Source organism: Chlorocebus sabaeus, chromosome 7 (genome assembly GCF_047675955.1).
Source record: "Chlorocebus sabaeus isolate Y175 chromosome 7, mChlSab1.0.hap1, whole genome shotgun sequence".
In the NCBI taxonomy this organism is placed as follows: Eukaryota; Metazoa; Chordata; class Mammalia; order Primates; family Cercopithecidae; genus Chlorocebus; species Chlorocebus sabaeus.
The window spans coordinates 90,308,995-90,328,933 of NC_132910.1; the positions used below are offsets into that span (position 1 = coordinate 90,308,995).

General features: G+C 41.9%; 1 pseudogene; it reads right to left on the reverse strand.

Annotated features, from left to right (window-relative positions):
- Positions 1 to 831: 831 nt before the first annotated feature.
- Positions 832 to 921, reverse strand: LOC119624012 (U6 spliceosomal RNA; annotated as a pseudogene).
- Between the last annotated feature and the right edge of the window lie 19,018 nt (positions 922 to 19,939).

Genomic DNA, 19,939 nt, shown 5'->3' on the forward strand with positions numbered 1-19,939 from the left:
TTAGCTGGGCATGGTGGCGGGCGCCTGTAATCCCAGCTACTCAGGAGGCTGAGGCAGGAGAATTGCTTGAACCCAGGAGGCGGAGGTTGCAGTGAGCCAAGATCGCACCACGGCACTCCAGTCTGGGCGACAGAGCGAGACTCTGTCTCAAAAAAAAAAAAAAAAAAAAGAGGCCGGGCGCGGTGACTCAAGCCTGTAATCCCAGCACTTTGGGAGGCCGAGACGGGCGGATCACGAGGTCAGGAGATCGAGACCATCCTGGCTAACACGGTGAAACCTCGTCTCTACTAAAAAAAAAAAAAAAAGAGTTTTATGTATCTATTAAACATATTTTCTTTCTCTCTTTTTTTTTTTCTGTCTAGAGGGATAACAGTGTTTCACTCAGAAATGCTGTTGTGGGGGAAATTGGGAAACTTTTTATACTATATACCTTTCCATATGATTATTTTGGTGATAATGAAAAATTAAAATGTAATAAAAAACTAATTTTTCATAGATGGGAAGTTAAGATGTGTAAAATGCAATAAGATTTATAAGTATTACCTTTGGATGGTAGAATATGGCTTATATTTTTTGTCTTTCTAGGTTTCTTTCTTTTCCAATTTTATGGGTTTTTTTTACTTTTAAAAGTTTTAAATTGACACATAATATTTAACATACTTATGGGATACATAGTGATGTTGTGACACATATATGTGATCAGATCAGCGAGCATATCCATCATCTCAAACACTTATCATTTCTTTGTGTTGGAACATTCAATACCCTCCAGCTAGCTACTTGAAACTATAATATACAACTGTTAACTATAGTCATCCTACAGTGCTACAGCAAAATACGGAAAGCTTCACGAATTTGCATGCCATTCATGATAATCTTCTCTGTATCATTCCAATTTTAGTGTTTGTGCTGCTGAAGTAGATACATTTGCCAATTTAAAAATGATTATATATTACTTTTCCAACAAAAACTGAATGGGTTTAATTTAAAATAAAAGGTCAGGAAACATCTGAAAAGGTTTTTGTTTTGTTTTTTGATTGAAAAATTCTCGCTCTGTCGCCCAAGCTGGAGTGCAGTGGCGCAATCATGGCTCACTCCAGCCTCGACTTTCCAGGCTCAAGCAATCCTCCCACCTTAGCCTCCCCAGTAGCTGGGATTACAGGTGCCCACCAAAAAGCCTAGTTAATTTTTGTATTTTTTGTAAAGACGGGTTTTCATCATGTTGCCTAGGCTGGTCTCGAACTCTTAGGCTTAAATGATCTGCCTACCTTGACCTCCCAAAGTATTGGGATTACAGGCACCCGACCTTGAATCTTTTTTTGTTTCGTTTTTTGAGACGGAGGCTTGCCTTGTATCATTTTCATTTATTTTTTATTCTTGAGATGGAGTCTCTCTCTGTTGCCAGGCTGGAGAGAAGTGGCATGATCTTGGCTCACTACAACCTCCGACTCCCTGGTTCAAGTGATTCTCCTGCCTCAGCCTCCTGAGTAGCTGGGATTACAGGCATGTGCCACCACGCCCAGCTAATTGTTTTGTATTTTTACAAAATACAAAAACAGGATGAAACAGGGTTTCGCCATGTTGGCCAGGATGGTCTAGATCTCCTGACCTCGTGATCTGCCCACCTTGGCCTCCCAAAGTGCTAGGATTACAGGCGTGAGCCACCGCGCCCAGCATTGTATCATTTTTAAAAAGTCAACTTTAGCACAATATTTATGGTATTTCATAGATAACAGAATTTTTTTGTTTTTGTTTTTGAGGGAGAGTCTCAATCTGTCACCCAGGCTGGAGTACAGTGGTACGATCTCGGCTCACTGCAACCTCCACCTCCAGGGTTCAAGCGATTCTTGTGCCTCAGCCTCCAGAGTAGCTGGGACTACAGGCATGCACCACCACACATGGCTAATTTTTGTATTTTCAGTAGAAACTGGGTTTCACCATGTTGCCCACGCTGGTCTCGAATTCTTGAGCTCAAAGGGATCCCCCTGCCTCAGCCTCACAGGTGTGAGCCACCTCCCCAGCCAACGACAGGACCTTTTTTTTTTTTTTTTTAGCTGAAGAGAGATCCGTGACTTACACACTTAAACAAAAAGAAGTAACATCTACTGGCCTTTATTTATTTATTTATTTTTTCTTTTTTTGAGACGGAGTCTTGCTCTTTCGCCCAGGCAGGAGTGCAGTGGCGTGATCTCGGCTCACTGCAAGCTCCGCCTCCTGGGTTCACGCCATTCTCCTGTCTCAGCCTCCCAAGTAGCTGGGACTACAGGTGCCTGCCACCACGCCCAGCTAATTTTTTGCATTTTTTTTTTTTTAGTAGAGACGGGGTTTCACCGTGTTAGCCAGGATGGTCTCGATCTCCTGACCTCATGATCCGCCCACCTCGGCCTCCCAAAGTGCTGGGATTACAGGCATGAGCCACCGTGCCTGGCCTACTGGCCTTTAATCTTAAATGCTTTCTAGTGAAGTTAGAGGGTATTTCTTTCTTTCTTTTTCTGAGACAGGATCTCACTCTGTTGCCCAAGCTGGAGTGCAGTGGTCTGATCACAGCTCACGGTAGCCTCAACCTCCCGAGCTCAAGCGATCCTCCCACCTCAGCTTCTGGAGTAGCTGGGACTACAGGTGCGTGCCAAAACGCCCGGTTAAGTTTTTGCATTTCTTGTAGAGATGGGGTTCCGCTATATTGCTCAGGCTGGTCTCGGACTCCTGGGCTCAAGTGATTCACCCACCTGGGCCTCTCAAAGTGCTGGGATTGCAGGTGTGAGCCACTGCACCCGACCAGGTATTTCTTTTCTCATTTTCATTTGCATCTACAAATTTATATAGGATGGGAGGGAAAAATTCATGAGATTACAAATTGGGATCTTTCTTTTAAGATTCAAGTTCATTAGCACATATCTGATGACAAATGTGACCATAGAGAGCCTGGTAGGAACAAGACAGTTAAAATGATAATGGGGGTGGAGTAGGGGTGAAATACCCAACAGGAAATTTACTATAAGGGAGGAGCTATCTGAATGGATGACCCAGACCTTTCTGCAGGACTTGAATTATTGAAGGCAGATGTTACCTTGAGGTGCAATGTGTAGCTGAACTAGAAATTTCTCCCTACTTATACACTGTACAATGTCTTAAAGGAAATGTCTGTATTTGATGAGTTTGAAGTGCTTACTGAGAAAGCCACTTCTAAGAGTGACACTGGAGCAAGTAAGTACCTGGAAGAAACGCTGAGCCCCAGCTGCACTGGCAGAGACCTGTTTCAGTTGCCTTTGGAACAAAGAGCAGGGCACCAGTGTTAAGGAAGGAGAGTGTCCAGGTTCTTGGCATCTTGAACAAAGAAGTGGGCAAAATGCACAAAACAAGGAAGAAATGAAGGATTTATTGAAAATGAAAGTACACTACACAGTGTGGGAGGGCCCCATTACAGAATTTTTGGGAGTTGAAATATCCTCTACTTGGGGAACACCCTATGTAAATGGAGATGATGAAGTAAAGTTACAAAGTCATTTACTTGGCCTACGCCCTATGGAGAGGATATTTCCTGTAATAGCTGAAGTGAGAATGGGCCTTATGTTCCCTGCCTCCAGACTCTGTTTTCCTGCCTCATCTCCCCACCAAGAGATGTGATCCTCATAAATCTTTATGGGAAGCAGAGGGACAGGGGATCTTTTTTCTGTACGTGCTTCATGCTGACTCAGGGCATAGTCCTTACCCATTGGGGATCACAGAACTCGCCCTGTTCTGTCTAGTGAAGGCAGGGTAGCTTCTTGATGACCAGAGGTGGTGTCTTCACCTGGAACTAGCTGGAACCTTTGTTGCATGATCATCTGGAGCTTGATGGTCTCTAGGCAAGAGGAAATGAATTTGGTTAAAAGATTTAGTGGGAACCTCAAAGGGTAGATATTCATGCTGTCAAGAATGTTTGTTATAGAGATTTGCAGAAGAAAAAACAAAACCTGATCTGTTCTAGGATTCATGTGTTTCCTTAAAGTCTTAGCACAACCAACTTTATTTTGGTTTGGTTTAGTTTGGTCTGTTGGGGCCTAGTGCATGAACTTAGTCCAAAACGATGGGCTCCCAGAATTTTGTTTATAAAAATTCCCCCTTCTCACCTAAGTGAAGAACGCTACCAAAAGTTAAGGCCTTAGTGCCACTCTCAGTTACCATCATTTTGTGTATCCGGTCGCAGCACATCATTTGTAGGTTACAGTGTCCTCATGGTTGCACATTTCTTTCAGCTCCAGTTATTCCAGTTGAAGAGAGACCATATGACATTCTAGAGACAGCTTCATGCAAGCATTTAAAACCTTTGAGAGAAAACTGCACACCAGGGAGACTATGATTATGACTATTGGGAGGATAATAGCAAGAGTTTGGAGTATGCTCCTGACCCAAGGTCCCCCAAAAACCAAACCTCCTAAAATCAAATAGATCAAAGAATGAGCTAAAGAGTTTACTCATTTAACTAGGCAGTCTCTTTGTTAATCCCCTACCACTGAATTTTTATAGTCTTCATATGATGTATTTCTCCATAGGCCAAAAGTGCCAGCAGCTGCAGATACTTCCTTGTTCAGCCAATTCTATCATAACTTTCACAAAAGAATTTAAAGTTGGTTGTATAACTGTAGCCTTTACAGTAGAGTTTGCTGCATAGCCTATCATGAGGGATACATTTCTTTTTTCTTTTCTTTTCTTTTCTTTTCTTTTCTTTTCTTTTCTTTTCTTTTCTTTTAAAGACAGAGTCTCACTCAGGCTGGAGTGCAGTGGCACAATAGTCTTGACTCACTGCAACCTCTGCCTCCCCGGTTCAAGTGATTCTCCTGCCTCAGCCTCCTGAGTAGCTGGGATTACAGGCACCCACCACCACGCTCGGCTAATTTTTGTATTTTCAGTAGAGACAGGATTTCACCATATTGGCCAGACTGGTCTTTAACTCCAGACCTCAGGTGATCGGCCTCGCAAAGTGCTGGGATTACAGGCATGAGCCACCCCACCTGGCCTGAGGGACATATTTCTAATCGTTGCTTCTTTTACTTTAAACCACGGAAAAAGAACCTAATAAATGATGCCCTTTTAGAAGAGTGAAGGCCTCCTGGCAGTGTTTTCTTTAACCCATGATGTGGGTTAAGAGGAATGAACAAATGTTTTGTTTTTGATTGATTATGAGGCAACGTATGTACCACAAAATTTCTTACCTACATTGGGCCTTCATCTTTTATCTATCAAAGTACAAGGGTATCCACGTATAAGGCTGGCTGCAAACTCCTTCACAATAAAAATACACCACATTAATGCACACAACAGACCCCTTTTCCACTTCTATTGTTCCTAGGGGCATAAGAAAAAATATTCAAAGATAAGAGTTTCATGACAGTAGAAGTCTTAATCTGTGAATTAGGGAAAAACTGTTCTTATCAAGGATGCCATCTGCTTCTTGGGAGACATTTCCCTGGTCGGCTTTACCTCAAAGGTTCCAAGGGATGCACAGTTCCAATAGTGTGGAGGGACCCGGGACCCTTCTCAGTTGTGAAATCATAAACCCAAAGCCCAAGGTTCTGAAGTTTTGTTGTATTGTGGATGACAAGGACAGTCTTTCTCTGATGTTTTCAGAAGATCCAAACCATAAAAAAGCTTTTTTTTTCACCTGGTGAAAATACGCTGTAGCATAATAGTCTACTGTTATAACATCAGCCCTCTTGCATGGGAAAGCTTTTATACAACCAGAAAACATACATTGAAAATAACAATTGAATGAAATCCCTTTATAAAATGTTTAAATGGTCCACCAGGTGAACAAATGTATGTGAAACTTTGTCTTCCCAGGAATATAGAACCAAGCTTTGGTTATAATGTTTTAAACAATTTCAGTATCAGCTGTTTTTTGTTTTTTGTTTTTTTCTTTTTTGAGATGGGCGCTGTGTCGCCCAGGCTGGAGTGCAATGACACAATCTTGCCTCATTTCAACCTCCACCTCCTGGGTTCAAGTAATTCTCCTGCCTCAGCCTCCCAAGTAGCTGGGACTATAGGCATGTGCCACCATGCCTGCCTAGTTTTTGTATTTTTAGTAGAGATGGGGTTTCACCATATTGGTCAGGCTGGTCTCGAACTCCTGACCTTGTGATCCACCTGCTTCGGCCTCCCAAAGTGCTGTAGGGAGTATAGGCATGAGCCACCGTGCCCAGCCTATCAGCTGGTTTAATATGAAAATCTGGCAGTATTTTCTTGGTATTTAATTAATTTTTGTTCTACTCGGATTAGTAGCTTTATACAAGGAAATCTGGTTATTTCTGTGGTTTACAATAACAATTTAATAACTGTAATTATAATTGATAGCACATACTACTTTAGAAATCCCATACAATTTTGGAACATATATTAGTACTATTCACAAAAATATAACCTAAAGAAGACTGAACATCATTTGGCAATCCCATGTACCTAACATGTCAGAAAATCCTGTTTAACTCTTTTCTGAATGTTTTCAGGGCTCTCTCTTTTTTTTTTTTTTTTTTTTTTTTGAGACAGAGTCTTGCTCTGTCACCCAGGCTGGAGTGCAGTGGCACGATCTTAGCTCACTGCAAGCTCTGCCTCCCGGGTTCATGCCATTCTCCTGCCTCAGCCTCCTGAGTAGCCTCCCGAGTAGGGACTACAGGCACCCGCCATCATGCCCGGCTAATTTTTTTTGTATTTTTAGTAGAGACGGGGTTTCACCGTGTTAGCCAGGATGGTCTCAATCTCCTGACCTTGTGATCCGCCCTCCTCGGCCTCCCAAAGTGTTGGGATTGGGATTACAGGTGTGAGCCACCATGCCCGGCCTCAGGGCTCTCTTATCCATCCAAAACGTCAGGGATTAGGAAAGACAACTTTGAAACCAAAGTTTGATTTTAGAATTCCGGATTACCATAAATTATTTATTTTGCCAAAATGACTCAGAAATTTTAAACTAGTAAAAACCTTTTATAACCTTTTACAAAAAAATAAAAATAAAAAACACATTCAACTGTTCTTACACACCTTGCATGTAAAACTGTTTCTAGTAGTCTTAATTGCATGTTACAGTGGCAACTCTTAGCAATTTTAACTTTAATGTAAAACCTGGGCCGGGCGCGGTGGCTCAAGCCTGTAATCCCAGCACTTTGGGAGGCCGAGTCGGGCGGATCACGAGGTCAGGAGATCGAGACCATCCTGGCTAACCCGGTGAAACCCCGTCTCTACTAAAAAAAAAATACAAAAAACTAGCCGGGCGAGGTGGTGGGCGCCTGTAGTCCCAGCTACTCGGGAGGCTGAGGCAGGAGAATGGCGTAAACCCGGGAGGCGGAGCTTGCAGTGAGCTGAGATCCGGCCACTGCACTCCAGCCTGGGCGACAGAGCGACACTCCGTCTCAAAAAAAAAAAAAAAAAAAAAAGTAAAACCTGGTAAGTTCTGTCCTGATAAGGTTTGACTATTTCCAGCTAGCTAGGAGCGTGGCCAACTCCACACATCCCCAGGCCTTACCTTGCTGGAAAGCAGGCAAATTAAACAATTTTCAAAAACCAAAGAAGCAGTTTATGACCTTAAAGCATTTAGCAAACCTAATATTTGAACATAACTTAGACCACATGTTTACATTTTGAAGATATGGTATTTTACCAATCTTTAAAACCATCTTTATTTCCCAAAGATTGCTAAAGTCATGTGAACTAAAAGGCATTACACTTTCTAGTTTTCTGACAAAATATTTGATTTAAGCTCTTATTATTATTAAACCAATTAATTTAAAACTTTACACAGGAGATAAACAGTGACTTTCACTTTATATTTAACCAGTTTGCACAGAGAGAAAGAGACCAGAGACTGGTAAGAAATTCTTACCTTTTTGCCAGCATGCCAGGTTTCTGGGTTCTCTCGCCCTGAGCAGCCCTCACAACCCTGCTTCACCATATGCAAAGAGATGCATTGCTATGAATTAAGAATATTCATAGATAGTTTACAAATTTTGGAGAAACTAGGAAGAAAGAGAAATATGACTCAAATTCTTTGTGAGAGTATACTCAACAACTTAAAGTATCAGGAAGTCTAAAATCCAAAAAGTTCGTTTAAGGATAGAAAGCTGGTGTGCTCCATTAATTCCTGCAGGCCCGACAAAGGTAGCTTGGAAATTCCAGATGAATGCAACTAATGATGACTTGCTAGAAATGCATGGGAAACAAAATAACTCTTCACAGAACCAAATGAAAGCCTTCCACTGTAAACTAAAAAGCATCACAGTTTTGTATATATTGATACACAATCAGTCAGAGGCAAATAAACAGCAAACGAATGAAAACTAGAAATAAGGCTGGGTGTGGTGGCTCATGCCTGTAATCCCAGCACTTTGGGAGGCTGAGACGGGTGGATCACGACGTCGGGAGTTTGGGACCAGCCTGGCCAACATGGTGAAACCCCATCTCTACTAAAAATACAAAAAATTAGGTGGGCACAGTGGCACGCAACTGTAATCCCAGCTACTCAGGAGGCTGAGGCAGGAGAATCACTTGAACCTGGGAGGCAGAGGTTGCAGTGAGCTAAGATCGCGCCACTGCACTCCAGCCTGGGTGACAGAGTGAAACTCGGTCTCAAAAAAAAAAAAAAAAAACTAGAAGTAAAAACAAACAGGCTGGGCACGGTGGCTCATGCCTGTAATCCGAGTACTTTGGGAGGCTGAGGCGGGCAGATCATGAGGTCCGGAGTTTGAGACGAGCCTGGCCAACATAATGAAACCTCGTCTCTACTAAAAATACAAAAAAAAATTAACTAGGCATGGTGGCGGGCACCTGTAATCCCAGCTACTTGGGAGGCTGAGGCAGGAGAATCACTTGAACCTGGGAAGCAGAGGTTGCAATAAGCCAAGATCGTGCCACTGTACTCCAGCCCAGGCAACAGTGCAAGACTCCGTCTCAAAAAAAAGAAAAAAAAAAGAGGTAAAAACAAACAGGAAACCAACCCTAAATTCTCCTACTCAATTTACCTTAGAGGTTACAGTTACCCTAGGGCCCAAAAAAACCCATATAATCAATATTTTGTTCCTGATACACAAATCAATCTCCCTACGTTCACCAATATCATTATACATACTGTGCAATCAAGAAATCCACTTTAGGCACATGACCAATAAGTACTCTAGGCACTATCCACACAAAACAGTAAACATAGTGTGAAGCAATGCAAGCATGTATGTGAAATTTGGCTTTACACTAAATCCAGCTTCATGCTTAACTATGTTAAAAAAAGAATTGCCGGCTGGGCATGGTGGCTCACGCCTGTAATCCCAGGACTTTGAGAGGCAGAGATGAGCGAATCACCTTAGATCAGGAGTTCGAGACCAGCCTGGCTAACATGGTGAAACCCTGTTTCTACTAAAAATACAAAAAATTAGCTGGGTGTGGTAGTGAGCACCTGTAATCCTAGCTCCTCGGGAGGCAGAGGCTGAGCCAGGGGAATTGCTTGAACCTGGGAGGCAGAGGTTGCAGTGAGCTGAGACTGCGCCATTGCACTCCAGCTTGGGCAACGAGAACAGAACTCTGTCTCAAACAAAAGAAAGAAAAAAGAATTGCCAAACTGCCAATGCATTTTTTACAATACTTCTTATTTTGCTTTAATCAAGACTAAGAGCTTTAACCATGAAAATGTTAATTAGCCAAATATCTCCAGTTCTTTATCAGGTTTTAAAGAATATTTTATTATTTGAACTTTTTCCACATCTTTCTCCCCTACTTAATGGCTCCTTACTACATTGTTTCATAAATAACCTTTGCAAATCTGTAATTTGAACTAACTTTTACATAACTTCTGAATTAGACAAAATTATTCTTTTTTCCACTAATAACCGATTCTGGCACATTTTGTATACAGAATTACATGTTAACTGTAATTTTTATCCTTAGTAACCTAAAACTTTAGTGAAACCCTAAAAAGCAAGAAATCCTGAACTATCAGATATGGACATTCATAGATAAGAACAATTTCACAATTTCAGAAACATATTCCTATATTACAACCCTTTCTTAATTGGAAATGACTCAAATATTAAATGAGCATTGTTAGAAATACCAAATTTGTTAGAAATAGATAATCAGTGCCATAAAGAAAAGTCAGCATGGAGACAAAAGATCTCTCAGCAAGGCAATCTTTACTTTCTGCAGAAAGGGTGAGAACACACATGAACAAAGGAAAAGCAGACATATTTATCCCTTACGCATTTGGGTCAACCTTACTGCTGTGCCCTGCATCCATTGGCTGGAGCAGGACCTCACACTCTTAAACTGATACCCGATTTGCTAATAGCTAAAACTTTTCTAAATAGGTAAGTGCAGGGAAGAACAAAGAAGTTGCTTATGAAAAGTTTAAGGAAGCAATAACATTTCCAAATAAGGAAGGGGCATAGGCTGTGAGCTGGAATGTGACTGTGAGCATGTCCAACAGTTACATAGGATAGGGCTTAACAAAGAGTTATTAGCACAAAGCAAGGAGGCTTGAAGAAAGTCTTTAAAAGAAACTATTATTTCTAACACTTACGACTTATTACTTAACAAGAAGGGGAACTTTGAAGAGGAAACTTTTTACTTTCTACAAGCATTAAAAATAACTCTTAAGATTTTAATTTATGGGCTGGGTGCAGTGGCTCACTCCTGTAATCCCAGCACCGTGGGAGGCCGAGGCGGGCCGATCACGAGGTCAGGAGATTGTGACCATCCTAGCCAACATGGTGAAATCCTGTCTCTACTAAAAATACAAAAATTAACCGGGCATGGGGGTGTGTGCCTGTAATCCCAGTTACTCGGAAGGCTGAGACAGGAGAATCGCTTGAACCAGGGAGTTGGAGTTTGCGGTGAGCGGAGATCATGACACTGCACTCCAGCCTGGCGACAGAGTGAGACTCCATCTCAAAAAAAAAGATTTTAATTTACACAAAAAGTCTACCTGAAACATTTATCCCATTCACTGTGTTTTTTTTACTTTTAACAGGGGGTACATGAGACATCAATCAACATACGTAAAATGAACCTTGGTTTGGAGGTGAGGAGGGAGCTTGGGGGCTTTCAGATCACAGGTAGGTGGGATGCAAACAGTTGCATTCTTTTGATTTCCTGATTAGCCATTCCCAAGGAAGCAAACAGATATGCATTTATCTCAGTGAGACTGAATAGAATGGGAGGCAGGCTCACCCCAAGCAGCTCCCAGCTTGAATTAACAATGACATTTAAAAATATCTAGCAAAGACAAACCAACGTAAAATTCAGACAAAATGTATGCTGACAATTCTGAAGGCATTTCTATCTTTACTCCACCAATAATTTTAAAGCTAGCTTGTTTATTAAAGTTATACTTTAAATAATGTGAACTTGAGAATTGCTTAGACCTATTTACTTAATTTATAAGTGCTTTTTTACTTATAAACTAATTTTGGTAGACACAACATATAGCAATAAGTGTACGTACAAATAAACACATCTAGACATGCATACACACACATAAATGAAGATCCGGTAGCTTGGAACCTTAGCTATGAGATAGCAATACAAGCTTGCCCCAATAGATACTCCAGTGAAGGCTGTGAACCAAAATTTCCGTTAAAGAAGTTTCCATAGCAGTTTGATTTTTAAAGACCAAATCTCCCCAGACTCCAAAGAGTACTGGGGCCAAACCGTACCAAAGGAGGGTGTCACACATTAACCAGGCTCCCTGCTTAGAACAGCAACACAAAAGCCTAGATACATGCAATGCCATTCCACTTTCCCTTTAGACAGTAAACTCCAGATTCCAAACAATGTTGGGGCCAAGCAGCATTGCAATTGCAACAGAAAATTCTAAGGAGGGGGCCTGGGCGCGGTGGCTCACGCCTGTAATCCCAGCACTTTGGGAGGCTGAGGCAGGAGACTCGCTTGAAACCGGAAGGCGGAGGTTGCAGTGAGCCGAGATTGTGCCACTGCACTCTAGCCTGGGCATTAAGAGCAAAAACTCCGTCTCAAAAGAAAAGAAAAGAAAAGGAAATTCCAAGGAGGATTTAGTACTAGACCTCAGAGCCTCTGCCAAGAGCGTCCCCTTTGGACAGGTTGAGGTCCACAGGACCCAGGGAGCATCCTCCTGTGGGGTCCAATCTTAGAGTGTTAGATGTCTTAGACCTTAGGTGGGCACCAGTACCACGTGCAGGTTTTCCCCTCCAAGGCCTACCTCCTCCTATGAGCCTTGTAAGAATAACCATGAACTCTAATGAGACTAGGATGCCAGGTGGGCTTTCTGTACTTAGCCTGTAGAGTACCTAACGGAAGAACTTAGCATAGGAAAAGAAAGTTTAAGTCTCCTGAAACACGTGGGAGTTTGCTCTGAGCTGCAGGGATCAGGGACCGCCTGAATCCCCTTCCCCCTTCTGGGCAGGGCAATTATAAACAGCCGCTGAAAGACTGAAAAGAAAGGAAAAGGGAAAGAAAAGAGAGAAAGAAACAGAGAAAGAGAGAGAGAAAGAGAGAAAGAGAGAAACGAAGAAAGAAAGAAAGAAAGAAAGAAAGAAAGAAAGAAAGAAAGAAAGAAAGAAAGAAAGAAAGAGAAAGAAAGAAAGAAAAAGAAAAGAAAGAAAGAAGGAAAGAAAGAAGGAAAGACCCAGAATTCCTTAAGCAGCTGTGAAAAGACCCAGTTCCCTTAAGCCAATCATGCGATGGGCAGTTAGGCGCCTCAACATGGAAACCCCTCAGTTTCACCGACCACCGGAAACCTGCAGCTGTCTCCATGCTTAGGCATGGCCCACCAAGCGTCCCCTAGTTGGAAAGGAAAAGAGAGAGCACCCCTGTATGGAGCGGAAACGAAAGGGAGTAAAATGAATCCCAAGCTTTCGGCTTACCTCTTCCTCCTGCCTGATTCGCCAAAATGTTAATGGTGGAGGGTGTCCCGGTCCTTGGCTTCTTGAACAAAGAATTGGACAAAACGCACAAAGAAAGGAAGGAATGAAGTGTTTTATTGAAAATGAAAGTACATTCCATGGTGTGGGAGCGGGCCTGAGCATAGGGTCTCAAAGCCTGTTGCAGAATTTTTGAGAGTTGAAATACCCTCTACTTGGGGTACGCGCTATGTAAATGGAGAGGATGAAGTACAGTTACAAAGTCATTTACTTGGCCTACGCCCTACGGAGAGGATATTTCCTGTCATAGGTGAAGTGAGAATGGGCTTTACGTTCCCTGCCTCTAGACCCTATTTTCCTGCCTTACCAGGGCCAATGGAAATGTACCCTAGAATAGAAGAAGACTGTTGAAAACTAAGATTTTTGTCTATTTTGGTGTCTGCTTAGAATAGTGCCTGACATGTAGAAGGCACTCAATAAATACTTGTGGAATGATGAATGAGTGAGAGGATGAACATATGAGTGGGAACCCAGCCAAGCCCTTGACCTGTGGTTTTCTCTGGGTTTCAGCACCCCAGCAGCTCTCCTGGGGGCCCTGGGGGCCACAGGGCAGGGCAGGCAAGATCTGGAAGTCAGTGATCAATGAGACTAGAATGAGTTACCCATAAAAGGAAAACTTTTCACTAACTCATCTGGAAACTCAAGAGTGAGGGTGTTCTGTCACCCCTCTGAACACCAGGAGTGACTTCACTGATACTTCTGCTCCATGTGTGTCAATCTAGAGCCGTGACTCCTGTCCAAGAGAGCGACCTTTCCACATACAAATAGAGAGTGTTCTAGACAGACCACATGCTGAGTTTCAGAAACAGAAATAATCACTTTGTGTGGTCTAGAAACACAGCTGTAATCCTGCTTAGAGTTGCTTTTTTTTCTTTGTTTGCTTGTTTTGTTTTTTGGGGAGACAGGTGTCAGGAAATAGCCTTTATAATAATGACATTAAAAATTTTCTTCTCTTAGGGCCAGGCTTGGTGGCTCATGCCTGTAATCTCAGCGCTTTGGGAGGCCAAGGTGGGCGGATCACAAAGTCAGACATTCAAGACATACTTTTCAAATAGTGAAACCCCATCTCTACTAAAAGTAACAAAAATTAGCCAGGCATGGTGGCGTGTGCCTGTAATCCCAGCTACTTGGGAGGCTGAGGCAGAAGAATCATTTGAACCCGGGAGGCGGAGGTTGCAATGAGCCAAGATCGCACCACTGCATTCCAGCCCGGCGACAGAGAGAGAGTCCATCTCAAAAAAAAAAAAAAAAAAAAGGGAACTTTCCATGATCAAAAAGTAGTACAATGCAATCCAGATGGACTAGCTGAGGCTAAGAGTAGTCAATAAAATACTTGATTAATGGCATAAGAGTTGCCTCCAGGTACTGGTGTTCTGATTATATAATATCTACATTAAAAAAAAAAAAAAATCTAGTTCATGTGAAAGTGTGGACATGCTTTAGGCATTAGGCGACAGTAACTGTAATAGGACCAGTAAGGCAATGGCCCAGTCCAAACATGTCCATACGCTGTTATTCATTACGGTTATGTTCGAAAGGGCTAGAGCTCTAGGTAGCACTGAAACTTAACCAGCAGAAACTCTCCAGTAACCAGAAACTCTAATTTTTTATTTGTTTTTTTAGATATGGGTCTCACTCTCACCCAGGCTAGAATGCAGTGACTCACTGCAGCCTCAAATTCCAGGCAGTCCTCCAGGCTCCGGGCAATCCTCCTGCCTCAGCTTCTCAAACTGCTGGGATTACAGGTCTGAGCCACTGCCCTCAGCCATGCAACTCCGATTAAAATAGTAGGCCGGGCACAGTGGCTCATGGTTTTAATCCTAACACCTTGGGAGGTGAAGGCAGGAGGATTATTTGGGTCCAGGAGTTCAAGACCAGCCTGGGAAACATCACAAGACCCTGTCTCTACAAAAAGTAAAATTAGCTGGGTGAGGTGGCACTCACCTTCAGTCTTGTGAGGCTAAGGGTAGGAGGATCGCTTGAGCACAGGAGAGCAAGGCTGCGGTGAGCTGTGATTATGCCACTGCACTCCAGCCTGGGTGACAGAGTGAGGCTTTGTCTCAAATAAAATAAAATAAATAATTTTAGTAGTGTCCACAAGAATCACCTGCAGACCCCAAAGATCTTAGACTTTGAATGTTCACCCTGACTGATCCCTTTACCTAGAATGCCCACTGATCTTAGACCAGTCTGAGTCCCCGCCTCTCCATTTGGCTACCCCTCCTCAGCCTTCAAAACTCAGGTAAGATTTTCTCCTTAGCGAGGAGCCCTCTTTGAGCATAATTCACTTCCCCACTTCTCCTATAAGCCCCCACAGCATCTTTCACATTTCTGTGTAGTTAACACATTACATAGCATATTTTGTTTGTCTTTCCCTCTGCCCAGAAGGTAAGCTTCTCAGTCTATTCATGCACCTAGTAAAAGCAATTACCATAGTAGGCAGCTCAACAAATGCACACTAAGAAATGTTATTCAGCCTTGAAAAGTAGTGAATTGGCCGGCCACAGTGGCTCATGCCTGTAATCCCAGCACTTTGGGAGGCTGAGGCAGGCAGATCACCTGAGGTCAGGAGTTTGAAATCAGCCTAACAAACACGGTGAAACCCCATCTCTACTAAAAATACAAGATTAGCTCAGTGTGGTGGCAGGCACCTGTAATCCCGGCTACTCGGGAGGCTGAGGCAGGAGAATCGCTTGAACCCAGGAAGCAGAGTTTGCAGTGAGCCTAGATCGCGCCATTGCACTCCAGCCTGGGCAACAAGAGCGAAACTCTGTCTCAAAAAGAAAAGAAAAATAGTGAATTAATTTGATCAAATAAAAGGTGCTTAGAGAGCTCTATCTACAATAAGCTTTGATGCTACAAAATTTTCCAGTGATCTTTAAGAGGAAAAAACTGAGAAGCAGTGTTCCCTTTTCTTTCAGTTTCTTCTTTCCAGGAGGATACTAAGAAGTAATGATGCCTCTCTTTTTATGCTCAGAAAAATCTCAGATGAGGATAATCACCTTTATTTCTATTTTCAGCATGAGTTCTTGCTGTGAAAACGACTGACAGAAATTATATCCAGGTACCTACTGCTCTGTACTTTTTCTTTCTCTTCCGGGTTCAGGATGGCACGTTCCTAATTCCCTCTTGACCACAAAATGTGAGGATCTAGCCTCAAATCTGCAACACTTGTATCTAAGAAACAAATTGTTTTTAAATTTCCATTTAACAGAAATACAGATGCAGAGCCATGTAATCATCAGTCTTTGATCGCTCCGCAAATCACAGAACAAGGAACAAATCCTAGAGGGGATGACAGGGAAGTTTTTGATCCTATAGTCCAGCAACCTCAACATGGAGCTGGAACTCTTTCCCACATTAATAGCAAGGCAAGCAAGTGACAGATTTTTGCTTTTTAGTCCAATATTTTTTAATCAGTTATGAAAGATGACAAACATACACCTCTCTTGGGATACTTTAGATAGGGCCTTATATAAGTATTATGTGTCCTAAAGTCAGGCAGATCTTTCTTTATCCCCATCACATATTTTACATTTCTGAAAGTAAAACAGGAAATTACTTGAAGAAAATGCCTGGAAGAAAATCAAATATTTTCAAACTATTCAGAAGAATGGAATTTTTCAAAAATTAAAACTTGCCAAAGGGAACCAGGCATGGTGGGTCACACCTGGAACCTCAGTACTTTGAGAGGCTGAGACAGGAGGATCACTTGAGGCCAGCAGTTTGAGACCAGCCTGGGCAACACAGTGAGACCCTGTCTCTATAAAAAAAAAAAAAAAATTAGCCAGGCCTGGTGGTACATGCCTGCCGTCACAGCCACTCCAAAGACTCAGGTGGGAGGATCACTTGAGCCCAGCAGTTTGAGGCTAAAGTGAGCTATAATCACACCACTGCACTCCAACCTGGGCAAGAGAGCAAGATCATCTCTTAAAAAAAGGGAAAATAAAATAAAATAAAATAAACTTGCCAAAGGGGAAAAAAAGCAAGTAATGTCTAATTATTTAAAGACCAAAAAGAGAAAAAAATAGCTGTTATCCCACTATTATGCTATCATATTTGGATGCACCTTTCATTGGGTTATTATTATTGGTATCTGGGAACATACCCGGACCTTCTCTGATCTCCTGTGTCCCAACAGTCCAAAGGAGGGGGGTAGCCAGCTGCTTCTCCTTGTCTCATTGTCTGGCCATGGGGAATGCTTTGGCTGTCACTTGCAGCTCAGCTTCTGAGACTGTAATGACGGGGGAAGTGCCTAGCTGGTTTTATCTTTTCTAGATGCAGAGGATGCAACAGGGAACCAGAAACGCCTTCCTGAATATGTCATTTGTTTGTATTTTCTGAGTCTCTTACAGAATCTCTGGGACTCATGCAGAGGCAGAAAAGGATACTCTCTATCTTCCATGACTTTTATTAAATCCTGAGATTTTAAAATGTAGTAACTGGGACTCATTCTGATCTTAGTTGAATGAATTCTCATTACTGTGTTTCTTTTCCATGTTAAAGAAATATAATATTTGTGCTCCCTTAAAACTAAAATTACAACTGAAATCAGGGTAGTGAATGGTTCACTTAGAGTGGAAGGTTTAAAGCACTAGAAGAGTTTATATTTAATAAAATTACTCACTTGGCCCGGTGCAGTGGCTCACACCTGTAATCCCAGCACTTTGGGAAGCCAAGGCAGGTGGATCACCTAAGGTCAGGAGTTCGAGACCAGCCTGGGCAACGTGGTGAAACCCTGTCTCTACCAAAAATACAAAAAAATTAGCCGGGCCTGGTGGCAGGTGCCTGTAATCCTAGCTACTCAGGAGGCTGAGGCAGGAGAATCACTTGAACCCAGGAAACAGAGGCTGCAGTGAGCTGAGATTGCACCATTGCACTTCAGCCTGGGTGACAGAGCAAGACTCCTCCAGAAAAAAAAAAAAAAAAAATTACTCACAAATCTGTAATTGCCTCCTCCTTCTACTTGGTTTTACATTTTTCTATATCCATTTTCACAGAGTGTGAATGTGATTTATTGCAAGTTACTGCCAATACCTTTTGAAGTCCATATGGGTAAATATTACAAGTAAATAACTAATATAAATTTTTTTTTTTTTTTTTTAGAGATGGGGTCTCTCTCTGTTACCCAGGCTGGAGTATAGTGGTGTGATTACAGCTTATGGCAGCTTCAACCTCCTGGGCTCAAGCAATCTTCCTTCTTTAGGCTCCCAAGTAGCTGAGACCACAGGCACATTCCACCATGCCAGGCTAATTTTTTTTTCTTTTTCTTTTTTAGAAACAGGGTCTCACTATGTTGCCCAGGCTGGTCTCAAGCTCATGGGCTAAGTGATCTTCTTGCTTCAGCCTCCCAAAGTGCTGGGATTACATGCATGAGCCACAATGCCTGGCCTAAAACATTTTCTTAATCATCACTATGTGCTTGTGTGTTCTGGCACTGTTCTGTATGCTATGGAGAAAGGCTAATAAGATATTTTGGGTCCTTTATTTATTTATTTTTTATGCTGAAGCCAATTGTTCGGAATATTTTGGATCCTTACGTAGACTATAACCCAGAGACTCAGATAAGGAGTGATACCTTATTTGTACTATTTATCCACAAGTCAGGCATTACCTTTGAAATGTTTTTCTAGTAGTGCTAATGAGCTTGTGCTGCACCAACCACTTATTCCTTAGTGGCCTCTTCTTTGACTCGTGCATACATTTTCTAGAAGTCTTATAGTAGGGACTGTGGGTTTTGTTCTTGAAACAAAACAGAGATAACTAGAACACACAGGTTTCTAATTCCCAAGCCTGGCCTGATTTCTATCATCCTCTAACCTGCTAATCACATCTCCACGAAGAAGGGAGCCAAGTGCAGAGAGGAACATGTTTCCCAGTTTTAATTGCAACAGTTATGTAACAGCATGTGACACCAAGCTCTAATAAACTGGCAAAGATCAAATCAACAAATACATAGCATGATATATGATGATAAATGAGAAATATATAATGTAAGCTTATTTTATTTCTCTTGGGATAATGCTGAAAGGAAGAACAGAGATAATTAAAGGGAGAAAGTAATTTGTTTGCAAATATTAGGAACATCTTCTGAAAAGGCCACGAGGCAGAAAGGAAACGGAGACTGTGGAAATGATTTATGAGAAATAAGGAAACAAAAGTAACTGATGGACTTACAGACTGTATATCAGCAAACACATGATGGGTAATGAAGGCCATTGAGACAGAACTAACTGGTGGAAAGTGCTGGAGCCTGCAGTCAATATCTTTAACTTTATTTAGAAGGGTGCTATAGAATTTTTGAGGCCTAATAGACCATAGAAGTGGCATTTGAGAGAAGGATTTTAAGATCCTTAAGAAAATAAACCATTTAGAATCAGCCAGATTGATAAGGAAGGGGAATGTTCTGTTTATAGCAGAAGAGCTATGAGAAGTTCAGAGGAAAAAAACAACAGTATAATTTAGTTATTAACTATAGGGGCAGGGGGCAGAAAATAAGACTCAGCATTCCTAAAAGATGAAGTTCATGATCTGCCTTACTCTTTGGTAGGATTTATAGGCATTGCAGGTTACAGTTTTTACATCATAGGCAGTGTCTGCCTTCACGGCGAACATGGGTTTCCTGGCAGCCGTTTAGCCTCATAATAGGTCTGATAATGACAGCACAGATTATTTCTTCCATCCATTCTCACAGGTACAGTGGTAATCTCAACTTTTTAGAGTCGGAAGGAAACTCAGCAGACATTCTAGTTCAACTTTCTCAGTTTACAGGTTAGAGAGGATATATGATTTGTTCAAGGCCACACAGTTAGTTTAGTGCTGAAGGAGAGTAAAACCCAGCCTTACAGGTTCTCAGTAGAGTTCCCAAATGTATTTGTTTCTATTTCAAATATGCCAAATGTATGTTTATTCTATTTTAAAAGGACCAGTTAGCCAATTATTCTTCTAGGTTTTGAAAAAATGATAAAGTGCCATGATAAACATAAAACAGTGAAGTTATACCACTTTTTAAAAACAATTTTAAAAAATAG